The sequence below is a fragment of the Schistocerca americana genome, chromosome X (genome assembly GCF_021461395.2).
Source record: "Schistocerca americana isolate TAMUIC-IGC-003095 chromosome X, iqSchAmer2.1, whole genome shotgun sequence".
NCBI lineage: Eukaryota > Metazoa > Arthropoda > Insecta > Orthoptera > Acrididae > Schistocerca > Schistocerca americana.
In genome coordinates this window covers 523,491,526-523,507,899 of record NC_060130.1, presented here as the reverse complement: position 1 = coordinate 523,507,899, position 16,374 = coordinate 523,491,526, and positions in this window count along the sequence as shown.

Genomic DNA, 16,374 nt, shown 5'->3' with positions numbered 1-16,374 from the left:
TTACTTTTAGCTAGTTGCTCTCACGAATGAAGAATGAAAGGAAACCGCATTAATTAGAGACTAATAGTTGGCATTAATATTAAGACATTTTCGTGTCGTTAAAGAATAAATATTAATTTTTTGTTTTAAAGCTAACATCGGCGAAGCACTGGCGATAGGCAAAATAATGTGAACACCCGTACTTATTTGGGAATGGTTTATTAATAAGGGGCTGAACACCCATTTGCCCGTAATATAGCTGCGATTTTTCTTCGAATACTGGCATATAATGATTGTATAGTCTCCAGTGGAATGTCACGCAGTGACGAGGGAAACGGAAATCCGCTCCGGAGTCTGCGCTCCAATACCGCCCACAGGGGTATGATAATTTGCAATGTGGTAGCCAGGGAAGACACTGCAGTTAAAGTGCATGCTTCTGATACCACGATTGTACTCTCCTGGCTATGTGAATCAGGGCGTTGTCGTCCTGAAATATGGCATCATTGTTACTGAACAACATTTGAATCATGGGTTGCACCTGATCGCCTAAAATGTTCACATAATCGTTGGCCGTAATGATGGGACCAACAGAATACCATGATACGGCTGCCCACTCCAGCACACTGCTACCTCCGTGCTTAACCGTTCTAATCAAGCAATAACGCTTGTAGGCGTCTTTTCGCGTACTCCACGCATAAACCCAGCCCGATGTTGGAAATAATGAAAACGTTAACTCGTTGGACCATGTGACGTGTTTCCACTGACCAGCCGTCCAGGATTTATGCTCGTGACGCCATGTTTTACGCTTCTTTGCGTTGGTTGTCTTCACTAACGGTTTCGGTATAGCAGCTCGTCCATGAATATTTGTTTTATGGATTTCTTGGTAAACAGTGTCGATAGATGTAGGGTCTCGAAGATGGCTACTGAGCTCTGCAGTCACTTTAGTCGCCGTAGTTTCGTGTTGTTTTGACACCATTCGTGTTAGCATAGGACAATCTCTGTCATTTAGTTTTGGTTTTCGCCCACTATTATGTTTACACGGTGATGTCTTTCCACATTTTGTGTAGGCTGACATGAGTGTTGTAACAGTTGCTCTTGAAACAATCAGTAAGTTGACTGACTTGGTGACTGATACTCCAGCTAATCGGGCCCCCACGATCTGCTCTCTTTGGAACTCTGTTAGGTCTTTCATTACACGTCGACTTCGGCTTCTGAATGCAAATACGAAGTGTGCACTACTCGTAACCAACCTGCACTGATGCCTAGTCCCTATTGAACACGTACAGTTTAGCGCGACACGTGCCTTACTTGCGTTGTTGACCGTCAAACACAACCATCCCATTACTATCACTGTTCACATTATTTTGCCTATCCCCTGTACATATAATTACACAACAATAAGATATTGCCTTTGTGATGGTGCTTTTTCGAGTGTTCATTTTTTGCTGTAAACTGTATGAAATTTGGCTTATTCGCAGAACTTCACATATATTTTCATTAGTTATTTCAGATCGATATTTGGATTTAATAAACTCGATTGTTGTGTGTAGTGATTCACACACTAAGTGTCTGCGGAAGTGGGTTCGATCTCGCGGGACACTCTTTTCTTAGTTGGTATTTCCCTTCCGTAACGAACTCCTAATACCGCGCGGGGTAGCCGCATGGCCTCAGGCGCCTTGTCACTGTTCGCGCGGTCCCCCCCCCCCCTCCCGCCCCCCTCACGGTCGGAGGTTCGAGTCCTCCCTCGGACATGGGTGTGTGTGTTGTCTTTTGCGCAAGTTAGTTTAAGTTTGATTAAGTAGTGTGTAAGCTTAGGGATCGATGATCTCTGCAGTTTCGTCCCACAAGAACTTACCACAAATTTCCACTTTCCTTCTTCTAAAATTCAGTAGTTGAATAAACACTTCGTCCCAGCCCTTTTAGTCTTTCCTCCTTTTGCAGTTGCTGTAGTTCCTCTCGTAGTTCAAACAAATGCTAAATTCTTCAATAATTGGCTGTGCAATGGGACAACTGTCATCCACAACACTGACAGCAGCCTGGTTTTGCAGATACGAAAATGACAGTTTAGGTGTTTTTAAATCACTCCGCCTGCCATTCAGCTATTTAACGACTTTGTGCATTTTGCGTGAATAATCTTCTGATTTCACTTGAAATTCAGGAAATCCATCAGAAATTTGCTTTTGACATTTGGAATGAGCGAATATTTTGCCTGGAAGTCTTGTTGAAACAGTCTTAAAATTTTTTTTATGAAATAGAAACACACACTGTGCTAAATTAGAAATATGTTCCCCCCTGCCTTTTACTGGTACATTCAGCGTTTGTAAATTCTGGACAACATGTGACTAATAACTGCCGTGCACGTCGTTATCAAGGCTGCGGAGGCAAGAACCATAAACAACTCGATGGCCACTCCCAGTCTATAATATCACGATCTACGCTAATTCTGAACGAAACTTGAGATTTTAAAGTATTTGTAAATGTTTCGATTGTTAGTCTATTCTTAAGATGTAGTTTCCACTTACCGCTACATGAGTTGCGGAAATAGTCACGTGACTAATTTCAACATTATTCATTGAATGGAATCACGCACACAAGATGTCTTCGGCGTTTAGAACAATTCTTGGCTCATATATGGGCTCTAATCGCCTTCTTTATTATACACCCACGTTCAGCAAAAACAGAACACCTTGAACGACCAGAGATAGGACGTTCATATTCACAGGACATGTACATTAGTATGTTGCGCAGAAATGATTAGCGTTTCAGTCACCTCGCTTCAGCAAGTGTCCTTTTGCCTAGTAGGCACAGAGTCCACCATGGCCCGTGATACCGTGATGGCATCGACGCGTGTAAGGCGCGAGTGGCGTCCTGTGGTATTGCCATCCATGCTGCATTCGCTTCGTTCATTGGGTCACAACGCTGCACCAGTCATTTCACCATATTCCACACATTTTCGGTTAGTGACAAGTGGTGATCTTGTGGGACAGAGCAAAAGGCTGACATCCTGCGACACCAAGAAAACACGTGTTAGTGCAGCAACATGGTGTCGTGTATTGTCTTACTGAAGAATGGCGTCTGCGGTGTCGTCCCGAAATGCTATGGCTACTGGTCGCAGGACGACATTCACATAGGGTACACTGATCACAGTGCCCTGGACACGCACCAACTGTGATCTGTGGTTGTTCCCAATAGCACCCCACACCATAGGACCTTGAGCTGGTGCTGTATCTCATGTAGGAATGCAGTGACTGTGATGCCACTTTCGTCAAAGGTAGGCGGAGCAGTGGAAGACGCGCACGTAACCCACGCCGTAATAAACGGCGACGGAATGTCACCCTTGACAGTATACGATGTATTCCACTGTCTCACTGTTGCGACAGAGCCGAGGAGGACGCAGATCTGTCCTACAATGCCATGCAGATCAGGTGTCGATCTCGGGGGGTGGTCTGGGTGGTGCGACCTGACCGATCTCGTCGTGTTCTACGGCCTTCCGTGAACCATTCGGTACACACCCGTTTCTCTGACTAAACACTTCGTCCCACACAAGCAGCAATTCCTTGGATGGATGCATCACTTTCTCTCATGCCAATAACGTGCCCTCTTTCAGAATCACTGATTTGACAGTGCGGTTCGCCCCGAGGCATCCAGTACGTCTGCTCAAGTCACACTCGGTTTACGGCAACAACGAGAGATGCAGGCACATTTTACCCGAAGTGGTGTTGCGCCGCGATATCGACGTTGATCTTGAACTCGCGGGCTGACATGGTTCAAATGCTAATGATGTCTGTAGAAAATGTTAATGCACGTATCCTGTGAATATGAACGTCCTATCTCTAGTCGTTCAAGGTGTTCTGTTTTTTTCTGAACATGAGTGTCCTATACACATCAAGTGAATTTAAAATCAAGGAACACGACCTCACATACGTATGGAAGACGATTTTAAATAAATAAAGCTCGGTCTTCACGAACAGACATGCAAGATGCCTCACACAACATGGGTACTCTAAGAGGTGCATAAAAAATTTGACATATAACCGTGGATTGCTTTCCTATATTGGTAATACATACATCTTTTTTCCTATTTCGAGGTATTACACTGACTGTGATTTATTTAAGGGATAACGTCAATGTAAAGCTCTGAAAAAGCGTGGGTGGAAGGGAAGGTGACAGAGAAATAATGCTTGGGGTAGTTATTGACCATATATATAAGTATACTACAAAAATATTTTATCTGACAATACTACAAAATGACTACACTGTAGCAATTCTCCCGAGGCACGTAGAATCTGAGGCGATCTGAGGCACGTACTATAACTGGTGCCACTTTGAACCCGGACAAATGAAAAGAAAATCTATGTAATCTACATGAGTGTAGCTAGCGAATCACGTAGGGGATCTCAGAAATACAATTTTTTTTTTTTTTTTTTGTAATTGGGGAGTGTTCGAATGAAGTCGTTCAGTTTTCACCAAAAGAAGTCATTTGTTAATAAATACTGTTTAAATCAACTAATCGAAAGTCCCTTACGTTTACACTCTGACATGTTATTTCAAATTTGTGGTTAAGTTTTGAAGTAAGAAGATTGAAAATTCTTAGAGTTTTCCTGTGTGAAATTTTCAAAATGAACGAATTCTACTTCTAAAAAACTCTTGCCGTTATCCTGCTATCCCAGGACTAACCTGTGGTACCGTTGCCGTTGCCATGGAAATCATATCCACTAGTTTATCATGAACGATTGAAATATCACTCGTGGCAGTTCCCTGAACGCACAAAACTTTACAATTACGTTTAGCCTCAATCCTAGCAAGCGCTTAGCTAGGAAGATTACTCAGTTGATTTCATATGTGTTCCGTATACCGTATAAACTTACTACTTGGTATAACAACTTCTGGGCAATTTGAACAAGCAATAATTATTGTAAAATCTATGCCTCGAGATGTGCGGGGTAGCCTCGCGGTCTAAGGGGCCATGCCACGGTCCGCGAGGCTCACCTCGTTGGAGGTTCGAGTCCTCCCCTTGCCATGGGTGTGTGTGCTGTCCCTATCATAAGTTAGTTTAAGTTAGATTAAGAAATGTGTAAGCCTAGGGTCCGATGACCTCAGCAGCTTGGTCCCATAGGAACTTACCACAAATTTAAAAAAAAAAATAATAGTAAAATTCCTAAGCCTCGAGGATCTCGTTGTTGCAACATGATGTCTGCATTGCACGTTTGACATTTAAGAAATAACAGACAAAGCTGCTAGGACATTTATAATCCTATTGCTCAATTCGTAATTCACATCAAAATCCTAGCCACTGTCTTTCAATATCTAAGCTCTTCCGAATTGCTCTTAGCCTCATATCTATTCTTTGATCGCGTTGATGACATATTGCTTTGAGGTCGCTTTGGATGCGATTTTTCCGTACCTTTTACGCCTCAGCACAGTTTCTTACCACTCAATCTTACTTGAACGAGAAAGCTGTAAAAAAAATGGCTCTGAGCACTATGGGACTTAACAGCTATGGTCATCGGTCCCCTCGAACTTAGAACTACTTAAACCTAACTAACCTAAGGACAACACACAACACACAATACCCAGTCATCACGAGGCAGAGAAAATGCCTGACCCCACCGGGAATCGAACCCGGGACCCCGTGATCGGGAAGCGAGAACGCTACCGCGAGACCACGAGCTGCGGACGAGAAAGCTGTATACTATAGGATCACAAATAAACTATCAAAAATTCTATACAGCACACAAAAATCAAGATTCGAAGCGATTTTTTTTTTTTTATTTTGTACACGTACTGACACTCGATGGCTCCGAGACAACGTAGTATTGTTTTGAAATGCTTCTAACAGCGCCCGGACGCTACAGGGTGTATCGAGTTGGCGCAGGTAGGTCGTTCTGAGTCACCCGAGGCGCTAGAGGAGCTAGGAATTCCATAGAACTATTTTTCGGGGATTAGACTTTTTCCCTTATGTTTTGTTCAAAGCATATTTTGAGCTGATTAGAAACACACTTTTTTTTAAATTCTGCAATGGTGTTACGCCTTAGATGAAATAATGAGCTCCTTGAACGGAATTCCACAGGTCTGAAAAGAGAATGCAGTGATACAGAGCTTATAGATGTACCGAACGTACCCATTTGCAAAAGTAGCTGAGAAATTCGCTATGTGTAAAGCTTACCTCGACTGACACAGCATAGAATCAACCGCATTAAAAGATATTTATTTAACAATGAAGGTGAAAACGCACTGTGCAACCGTCGTTCGCCTTTACAGTTAGCAAATACTACACTTACATTTGGCTCCAAACTTTGACGAACGTAACATCAGGGAAAACCTGTTTCAGGAGTTAAGATTTTCATTAAAAAACGGTAGAGCGCTTAATTTAAAGAATATTATTTTTGTATCAATACTTCGCCACACAAAAATTAATACTGCTACGTATACGTCAAAATATTCGCTATTGGCAAACGTCCTTCGTCGAAAATCTTGATTCTGTATTATGTAGATAATTGCAAGCTAATTTCTTAGCTAGTAGTGTTTTCGAAAGCTTTTGAGGAAGAAATGTACAAGAAAGAAGTGATACTACTCAGTACACACAATTTTTTATGGACTTGTATTTTGGCTTTAGAAAACTAACATTCACAGAAAAACCAATTTATTTTTTTGTGTGTGAAGTAATAGCGGAGATAATGATATGCTGATTATAGTATTTATTTACTTTAACCTATCAAACGCATTTCGTTGTGTGGATGTTGCAAGACGTTTCCAAAAGTTGAAACGTAATTGGTTTAGGACAAAAACTCAAGAGTTATTCGTTTCACATCTGGAAAGCAGGAAGCATAAAGTTGTCCTCCAGCATCAACCAACGGCGAAGAAATTTGATTCTTGTAAAGTGGGGGAGGCAGGGGGAGAGGGAATTGTTACAGGATTCCGTTCCTCTGAAAGGCGCGGATCTAACGCAAATGACCTAGCTAATAAAGTAGTTGGGGATATCAACAAGTGACTTTCACAGAACAAATTAACGCTTAACAGCGACAAAACGTAATGCATGCATTTTGTCACACGGAACTCTTCTAAAAGTAAAATTTTATTGTTCCATAGCGGTCTGACAGTCAACGAAATCGACCATTCAATATTCTGGAGACTGCTGGTAGATGTAAAACGTTCTTGCTAATATCGCTTTCAGGATCATTTGCAGAAGTTAGTTTGTACTGTCTTCACTATGAGAATAGTATCCACTATTACTGATACTGAAACGCAAAGAATTGATTACTTTGCTTATTTTCACTTCGTTATCAAAATCTTTGTCTTTCAGTCAGAAAGTAAAAAGTTAGAACTGAACGCTATTCCCACCCTTATCTGTGTTTACACCCAGAAGGTGTTAATGTTTTGCTGTCAGTACGTATTCACTGTTCATCGAATAAAGTATTTTTATGAAGCAATTGTCTAAACTGTTAAGTGTCGGTAGTCAGAAAAAGGAAACTGCGTAAAAGCGAAACAGCAAGGTTAGACGGGTCGTGTTTTGAACTGTTCCGTTGGTATGGCCTCCCCCGTCTGGGATCGACTCGTTTTTCGGAGAAATGGCTGCTCCCAGCTTCACGTGAAAGATCAATACCAGACCAGGGGCGGGTCACCGTTGCCCAGGGGCTGAAAGTAGCTATAAATAGAACCCAGTACTCTACTGAAGCGGGATGCTTGCACCTCGGTTCCTGCGGGGTCACTGCAGCAGACGATGACCGCCTGTATGGCATCACGTGACGAGTCTAAGCGTATGTAAATTCGTACCAGGGTACGGCTTGGCCCTAATTAATTTTCGGAATCGTGGAAACACAGTGTCGTATCTCCCACTGTATAAGCATGTCCCGGACGCCAGTTTACATAAATCGCGATGGAACCGCGATGGAGATAAATACATTTTCATCAATTTCAGTGCCCTAAGACGCTGTCCAATAATATTTTCCCACTTTTAGTAATCTAGAAGTGAAAGTTTCCCTTTCTTTTTCAGCATCGGAGGCCAGTTATTATCAAGCGTAACTCTAAGTATTCTCTTCCCCCGTCTTCCCTCCTTACCTTATTCCCATTTCGGGATCTACGCATTACATGGTTATAGCTTTTTATGTCTCATTTTCTGGCAATATGCCATTGCAGTTGCCGTATGAATACTTCAGTCTAAAAGGAGCGAGAACCTCAACAATGCCCTCTATGCGAATAGTGCATTTTTCTTATTCAGCTGTTTTATTATGAGCCTAAAAAACTGGAATTTGCCTGTAGGGGGTGGGAAATCTCTTACAACCACACTCAGGCTGGCCGGCGTAAAAAGCTGAAGATAGAGTATTCACCGCACGAATTCTAGAACACTCCTTTCGTTGAACCATGCGAATAGCTAGCTCTTGAAACTATTTTTGTAATACAATATAGAAAAATCTCATGGAACATTTCTTCTCATCTGCTATACTTACTATGTTACCCGCTTTGCTGTCATATTCTTGGGTAAATCTATGCACTCACCAAGAATGTTCCTAGACGGCCATGCAGTTCTGCGGGGTCCGTTCGTTTCGTGTAAGCCATTGTTCAGGAGAACCGTATTCTGTCATTTACTCCATCATGGGACTTGTTGATGGCAATATTGGCTTATTCAGAGAATTGTAACATTCATTCAGTGAACATTAGACGGAAAAATTATTTACACTTTGTATAACATTTACTTCAGCATTGTACATAATGATATGAACTGTTAAGCGGTTTTTATTTTCAGTTAGCTTCCAGCAGATCTGAAAAAAAGCGTTATAAACCCAATTGTTTCAAAACCAGATTCAAAGGTTTTAGTGTGACTCATGCGTTCTATAAAGGAGTACCTCGCAGTTGTTAAGAAATATTCTCTGTAATGTGTTATTTATTCATATCTTATCTCACCACTTCGTTCATGTTTCATCAATGCTTTAGTTTCTTCTGTTTATCAATTCTGCAATCAGCGTTCTCTTAACTTCGCACAGACTCGCTTCCTGACCAAGAAGCTTTGGCTCACATTGTCACTCGGTACCTGATACAAATATGAAGAAAGAATAAAATAAACTGTATCTGGAATCAGCCCTCTACGGGTCACCAAACTCAAATCTTGCTGCCATTTACACCTTTAATGGTTAAAAAAATACTAGAGACGTCGACATTAGGTGCGGCATCCTGTGTATTGGATAAGGTGGACGCATTTCGCGCTGCCCGCATCTCGTGGGCGTGCGGTAGCGTTCTCGCTTCCCGCGCCCGGGCTCCATTCCCGGCGGGGTCAGGGATTTTCTCTGCCTCGTGGTGGCTGGGTGTTGTGTGATGTCCTTAGGTTAGTTAGGTTTAAGTAGTTCTAAGTTCTAGGGGACTGATGACCATAGATGTTAAGTCCCCTAGTGCTCCGAGCCATTTGAACATTTCGCGCTGACACAGATGTTACTGGCTGTTGTGCAGTTAGGTAAATTCGTGAAGGAGTGTGTTTTATTCTTCTATGAAAGCAGTCGTGTTGAGAGTGTTTCGCTGAAACACGAAACCAAAAAATTCTGTGTTTCTGAAGACTGATTGCCAACAATAATTCATCTAAAATCGGTGGATGTTTATCATTTAGAACGGCTAAAATAGGGATGCTGAATACAAATACAGATGTTTTCTCTTGAAAATGATCACCGCGAAACAAGTTCGAAAATTGGCACCGCAGCTGAAAATGTCGAGCATGTGTCCAATCCGGATTTAGTCGACCGGCTGTTAACGGTAGATGCAATAGCTGACGTCGCTGTTACATGAGGAACAAAGTAGTCGATCTGTTTTAATATAGATTTAATCATGAAAAAATTATGCAATACATACCGCATTTGTTGACCGTTCATCAGAAACAGATACGAAAACCCCTTTAAGAAACATTCTGCCGATTCTGTGGGCCGATGTGTTGCTGTGAGTGGGATGGGAGTTCAGCACTTAGTTGGTTGACCTGACTGCCTAGTTAATGTAACAGGCGGTTTTACATGAATCACAACATTATAATTAACAAATTGTTCATATATTCTGTGTCCAGGCACGTTGTGAATATTAACTACATCTACACTCTTTCTAGCTGCTGTCACCAGTGGTGCACGTGAAGAAAAATTGTTAGTAAGCTACCGTGCAGGCTCGAAACTCAACCGTCTTTTCGTGGGACATACGTAGGAGGAAGCTCTCGCCATTTTAACATTAAACCAGACTGGGCTGCACACCGCCTCTCTCATAGTTGGATGGGCATTTTGTGACGCATCCGCGCACATTAAACGACCCAATGACGAAACGCGCAGCTCTTCTCTGGATCGTTCGTACTTCCTCTATAATCCTATTTCGTACGGATCCCAGATTGCTGAGCAAGTATCAGTCGTACGAGGGTTTCCGATGAATCTCAGTCTGACATCTGCCTTTTTATGTGGTCGTTATACTTCAAATCGCTCCGTAAGCGTACTACCACTACTTTTAATGTTTTTTGGGCAATCGTGTAATCATACAGTAACTGGTCTTTCCTCCTGTTTACGCGCAATGCATTGCATTTGTTCCTGCACCAAGCGTCTAGCATCTGCAGGTCTTGGTGCTTTCCGCTACAGAACTCCTGATGACAGACGTTGACTGTGGATATTGTATCACAGACACAGTCCCTTTGACTGTTCAGAGATGTCACTAAAACCGCCCAGAGATATAAACAACCACCATGTGCAGCGCCTATTACACGAGGGGGTCCGACAGCCGATCAGTTCCAGTCATTCCACCTGGAACGAGGTACACAGCTCGTGTTTTCTAAACTTAAATCATGACAAGACGGTCAATACGGCGGTTCAGTCGCGTCAGCATTGTTACTTTGTGCCAGGAAGGGCTCTCAACAAGGGAAGTGTCCAGGTGGCTCGGAGTGAACCAAAGCGATGTTGTTCGGACGTGATGGAGATACAGAGAGACAGGAATTGTCGATGACATGCCTCGATCAGGCCGCCCAATTGCTACTACTGCAGTGGATGACCGCTACCTATGGATTATGGTTCGAAGGAACCCTGACAGCAATAATGCATTTCGTGCAGCCACAGGACGTCGTGTTATGACTCAAACTGTGTGCAGTAGGCTGCATGATGCTCAACTTCACTCGCGACGTCCATGTCGAGGTCCATCTTTGCAACCACGACACCGTGCAGTGCGGTACAGATGGGCCCAACAACATGCCGAATGAATCGCTCAAGACTGGCATCACATTGTCTTCACCGATGAGTGTTGCATATGCATTCAACCAGACAATCGTCGGAGACGTGTTTGGAGGCAGTCCTGTCGGGTTGAACGCCTTAGACACACACACACACGCACGCACGCACACACACACACACACACACACACACACACACACACACACACACACACACAGAGAGAGAGAGAGAGAGAGAGAGAGAGAGAGAGAGAGAGAGAGAGAGAGAGAGAGAGAGACGAGCGAGTGCAGCAAGGATGAGGTTACCTGCTGTTTTCGGGTGGCATTATGTGGGACCGACGTACGCCGCTGGTGGTCATGGAAGGCGCAGTAACGGGTGTACGATACGTGAATGCCATCCTCCTATCGATAGTGCAATCATATCGGCAGCATATTGGCCAGGCATTCGTCTTCATGGACGACAAATCGTGCCCCCATCGTGCACATCTTGTGAATGAGTTCCTTCGGGATAACGACATTGCTCGACTGGAGTGGCCAGCATATTCTCCAGACATGAACCCTATCGCACATGCCCGTGGCTGTTTATGTTCGACGTGACCCACCTACCACTCTGAGGGATCTAAGCCGAATCGTCAATGAGGAGTGGGTCTATCTGGGCCAACAACGCCTTGATGAACTAGTGGATAGTAGCCACGACGAATACAGGCATGCATTAGTGAAAGAGCATATGCTGCTGGGTATTAGAGCTACCGGTGTGTACAGCAATCCGGATCACCATCTCTGAAGATCTCGCTGTATGGTGGTACAACATACAATTTGCGGTTTTCATGAGCAGTAAAAAGGGCGGAAATGATGTTTATGTTGATCTCTATTCCGATTTTCTGTACAGGATCCGGAACTCTCGGAACCGAGGTGATGCAAAACTTTTTTTGATGTGTGTATATTCGTTGCCTTCCAGGCACGCGCCTTACCACCAGACAGCGAGGACCGACGCCACTACAGAGAAGAATGAGTTTTTACGGTTTTCCAATATCACAACGTAGTTCCATCTGCTTTGTTGCTGTATAAATGTGAGGAGTGGAGCTAATGCCACAGATGAAGTTACCTGACCTCTTGTGCGAATTACGTACCTGACTGTACCTTACTCTTTGATATATGGAAGCCTATAACCAATACATGTATTTGTCCACACTCGTCGCCATTCCTTGGCCGCGAATAACATTACCAGCTACTAACACAATAGCAATTCGTCGATAATGTTACTCCTAAAAAAAGAAATTAAAATTGTCTGTGACAGTGTACTAATGATTAAGGTATTGCACTCTGTCGCTACGCGAAAAATTGCTTTCGCTACGCAGCATTAGTTTCAGTAACCGGTCTCTAACTGATGTTACGGTAGTTTTAAAGGAAACTGCAAATTACGTAAATGAAAGAAAAGCGCGCCAACCTAATTAGACAAGTCGTACTAAGTAATTATATTGTTCATTAAGAAAATAAACTATTGTATATGACATTAGTGGGTACCAAATCAGTTTAGCAAATAGGACACGAGACAGTAAGGGTATCTAGCAAGTACTGGAACAGCGGTTTGTCATGAGCAACACATATGTCAGCTTAAAATGTTCTTTCAACAAATTATCTCTCAATAACATATACTTCCTTTCTTCAACACTAGACAGCTGATATTCATTTTACACTGAAACTACATAAGGAAAGAGTTCGACTAGTCTGAACATGAGGAGCTTTTTCCATTTAATTATTAGAAGACACTGCCATAGTACATATCTTTAAATGGTTATATTTACTAGTATGATTGCTGTACAGTTTCTTTGGTAGGATTTACTTCGTTACATTAAGTAGATCATAAACGAAACATGGGATCCTTCAGTCTGTTTCCGTCTGAACACTTGTAGCCAGTTAATCTTTAAATAACACACAAGCTGTTAAAATGGTGGCTGAATTTCGTAAGTACTTTTACAGTAATAATGACTATAATGCTAGTTCAACATTTAGTATGGGAACATAGAAACTGTTTTATCTGTTGACTAAGATCAGAATCAGACACTTCTGACAAGACGCAATAACTTAACATTTTAAATATATCTTGAGGTTGAAACTCTTCTGTCCATGATTGCTTACAATTAGACCTGTTTTTGGAGGGGGTCCACCTTGAGCAAAACACAATTTTTATTTTTATTTTTAATTACCACACATGTTTCGTTGAAGTTTCAGCATCCTCAATGAGGTTTTTGTTATCTTCTTGTTACCACATTCTGTGGGTTTCCTGTATTTTAGGTAGAAAAATAGAAATAGGGATGAAATAGTGAAGGCAGCAGAGGATCAAGTAAGTAAAAAGACGAGGGATAGTAGAAATTCTTGGGTAACAGAAGAAATATTGAATTTAATTGATAAAAGGAGAAAATATAAAAATACAGTAAATGAAGCAGGCAAAAAGGAATACAAACGTCTCAAAAATGAGATTGACAGGAAGTGCAGAATAGCTAAGCAGGGATGGCTAGAGGACAAATGTAAGGATGTAGAGGCTTAGCTTATCTCACTAGGGGTAAGATAGATACTGCCTACAGGAAAATTAAAGAGACCTTTGGAGAAAAGAGAACCACTTGTATGAATATCAAGAGCTCAGATGGAAACCCAGTTCTAAGCAATGAAGGGAAAGCAGAAAGGTGGAAGGAGTATATAGAGGGTTTATACAAGGGCGACGTACTTGAGGACAATATTATGGAAATGGAAGAGGATGTAGATGAAGACGAAATGGGAAATATGACACTGCGTGAAGAGTTTGACAGAGCACTGAAAGACCTGAGTCGAAACAAGGCCCCGGGAGTAGACAACATTCGATTAGGACTACTGACAGCCTTGGGAGAGCCAGTCCTGACAGAATTCTACCTTCTGGTGAGCAAGATGCATGAGACAAGCGAAATACCCTCAGACTTCAAGAAGAATATAATAATTCCAATCCCAAAGAAAGCATGTGTTGACTGATGTGAAAATTACCAAACTATCAGTTTAATAAGTCACAGCTGCAAACACTAACGCGAATTCCTTACAGACGAATGGAAAAACTGGTAGCTGCCGACCTCGGGGAAGATCAGTTTGGATTTCGTAGAAATATTGGAACACGTGAGGCAATACTGACCCTACGACTCATCTTAGAAGAAAGATTAAGGAAAGGTAAACCTATGTTTCTAGCATTTGTAGACTTAGAGAAAGCTTTTGACAATATTGACTGAAATACTCTCTTTCAAATTCTAAACGTGGCAGGGGTAAAATACAGGGAGCGAAAGACTATTTACAATTTGTACAGAAACCAGATGGCAGTTATAAGAGTCGAGGGGCATGAAAGGGAAGCAATGGTCGGGAAGGGAGTGAGACAAGGTTGTAGCCTATCCCCAATGTTATTCAATCTGTATATTGAGCAAGAAGTAAAGGAAACAAAAGAAAAATTCGGAGTAGGAATTAAAATCCATGGAGAAGAAATACAAACTTTGAGGTTCGCCGATGACATTGTAAATCTGTCAGAGACAGCAAAGGACTTGGAAGAGCAGTTGAATTGAATGGACAGTATCTTGAAAGGAGGATATGAGATGAACATCAACAAAAGTAAAACGAGGATAATTAAATGTAGTGGAATTAAGTCGGGTGATGCTGACAGAATTAGATTAGGAAATGAGACACTTAAAGTAGTAAAGTAGTTTTGCTATTTGGGGAGCAAAGTAACTGATTTGGTCAAAGTAGAGACGATATAAAATGTAGACTGGCAATGGCAAGGAAATCGTTTCTGAAGAAGAGAAATTTGTAAACATCGAGTATAGATTTAATTGTCAGGAAGTCGTTTCTGAGAGTATTTGTATGGAGTGTAGCCATATATGGATGTGAAACGTGGACGATAAATAGTTCGGACATGAAGAGAATAGAAGCTTTCGAAATGTGGTGCTACAGAAGAATGCTGAAGATCAGATGGGTAGATCACATAACTAATGAGGAGGTATTGAATAGAATAGGGGAGGAGAGGAGTTTGTGGCACAACTTGACTAGAAGAAGGGATCGGTTGGTAGGACATGTTCTGAGGCAACAAGGGATCACCAATTTAGTATTGGAGGGCACCGTGGAGGGTAAAAATCGTAGATGAAGACGAAGAGATGGATACACTAAGCAGATTCAGAAGGATGTAGGTTGCAGTAGGTACTGGGAGATGAAGAAGCTTGCACAGGATAGAGTAGCATAGAGAGCTGGATCAAACCAGTCTCAGGACTGTAGACCACAACAACAACAAATTGTTTTTTGCTGAAGGCGGACCGTCTCCGAAAACAAAAATTTTAAACACAAATACATGAATACAGGGTGTCCCAGAAAAGACAGACATGCTTTAGGCACAGGTTCCTTACATCAAAACAAGAAAAAAAGTCTAGTAAACATGGGCTCTAAAATGCATACCTAAAGATCTATGAGCACTTGTTCATCTTCGCTAGTGTGAAACACATCTCTTCTACTGAAGAAGTGCTCATAGATCTTAAGATATGCATTTTAGAGCCCCTGTGTACTAGAGCCGGTCCCTAAGGCTTGTTGATTTTTTTTCTTTTCCTTTGTACTCTCTTTATAAACACTTTTACATATCTGTGAAGTAAGTATTCATTAAGTTGACCCCTAAAGTGCCGTGGTCGATAACCACTTACTATGATCACTGTTTTATTTAGTAACTTTTAATACTGAATTATGTAGATTTCAGTAAGAATAACTTTTAAATGAAGTAATTATTTCTTTTCTTTGCATCTGCACTTTTGCAAAAATTTAACTATTCACTTATTTACGTGGAGTATTTCAGAAACAAAACTAGTTGAACACTTAAGGAATTTACTATTCCACAAAATTTAATGAGCAATATTTAAAGCAATATATTCTTTGCCGTTCAGTAAAACAGGATACTCAGATATACAGCATCACTAGGAAAAGGATCTTATCTAGGTACAATAACTAAGGATTTATTCAAGGTTCTCGACACCAAGTTGAATTAAAAATGATTATTATTTGCATATAGAGCAAATAACTGGTCCATGCAAACATTTACAGTACTAAACTTTTACTTGAGATGCAGGTGGTAGCGGAGGTGATTTTCTGTGGATAAAATACAGGCGAAAAACGTACTCGTGACTCTTGATGTACCAAGACTCAGAAAATCATCTTCTCGGCGCAGGTGATTCAGAGGC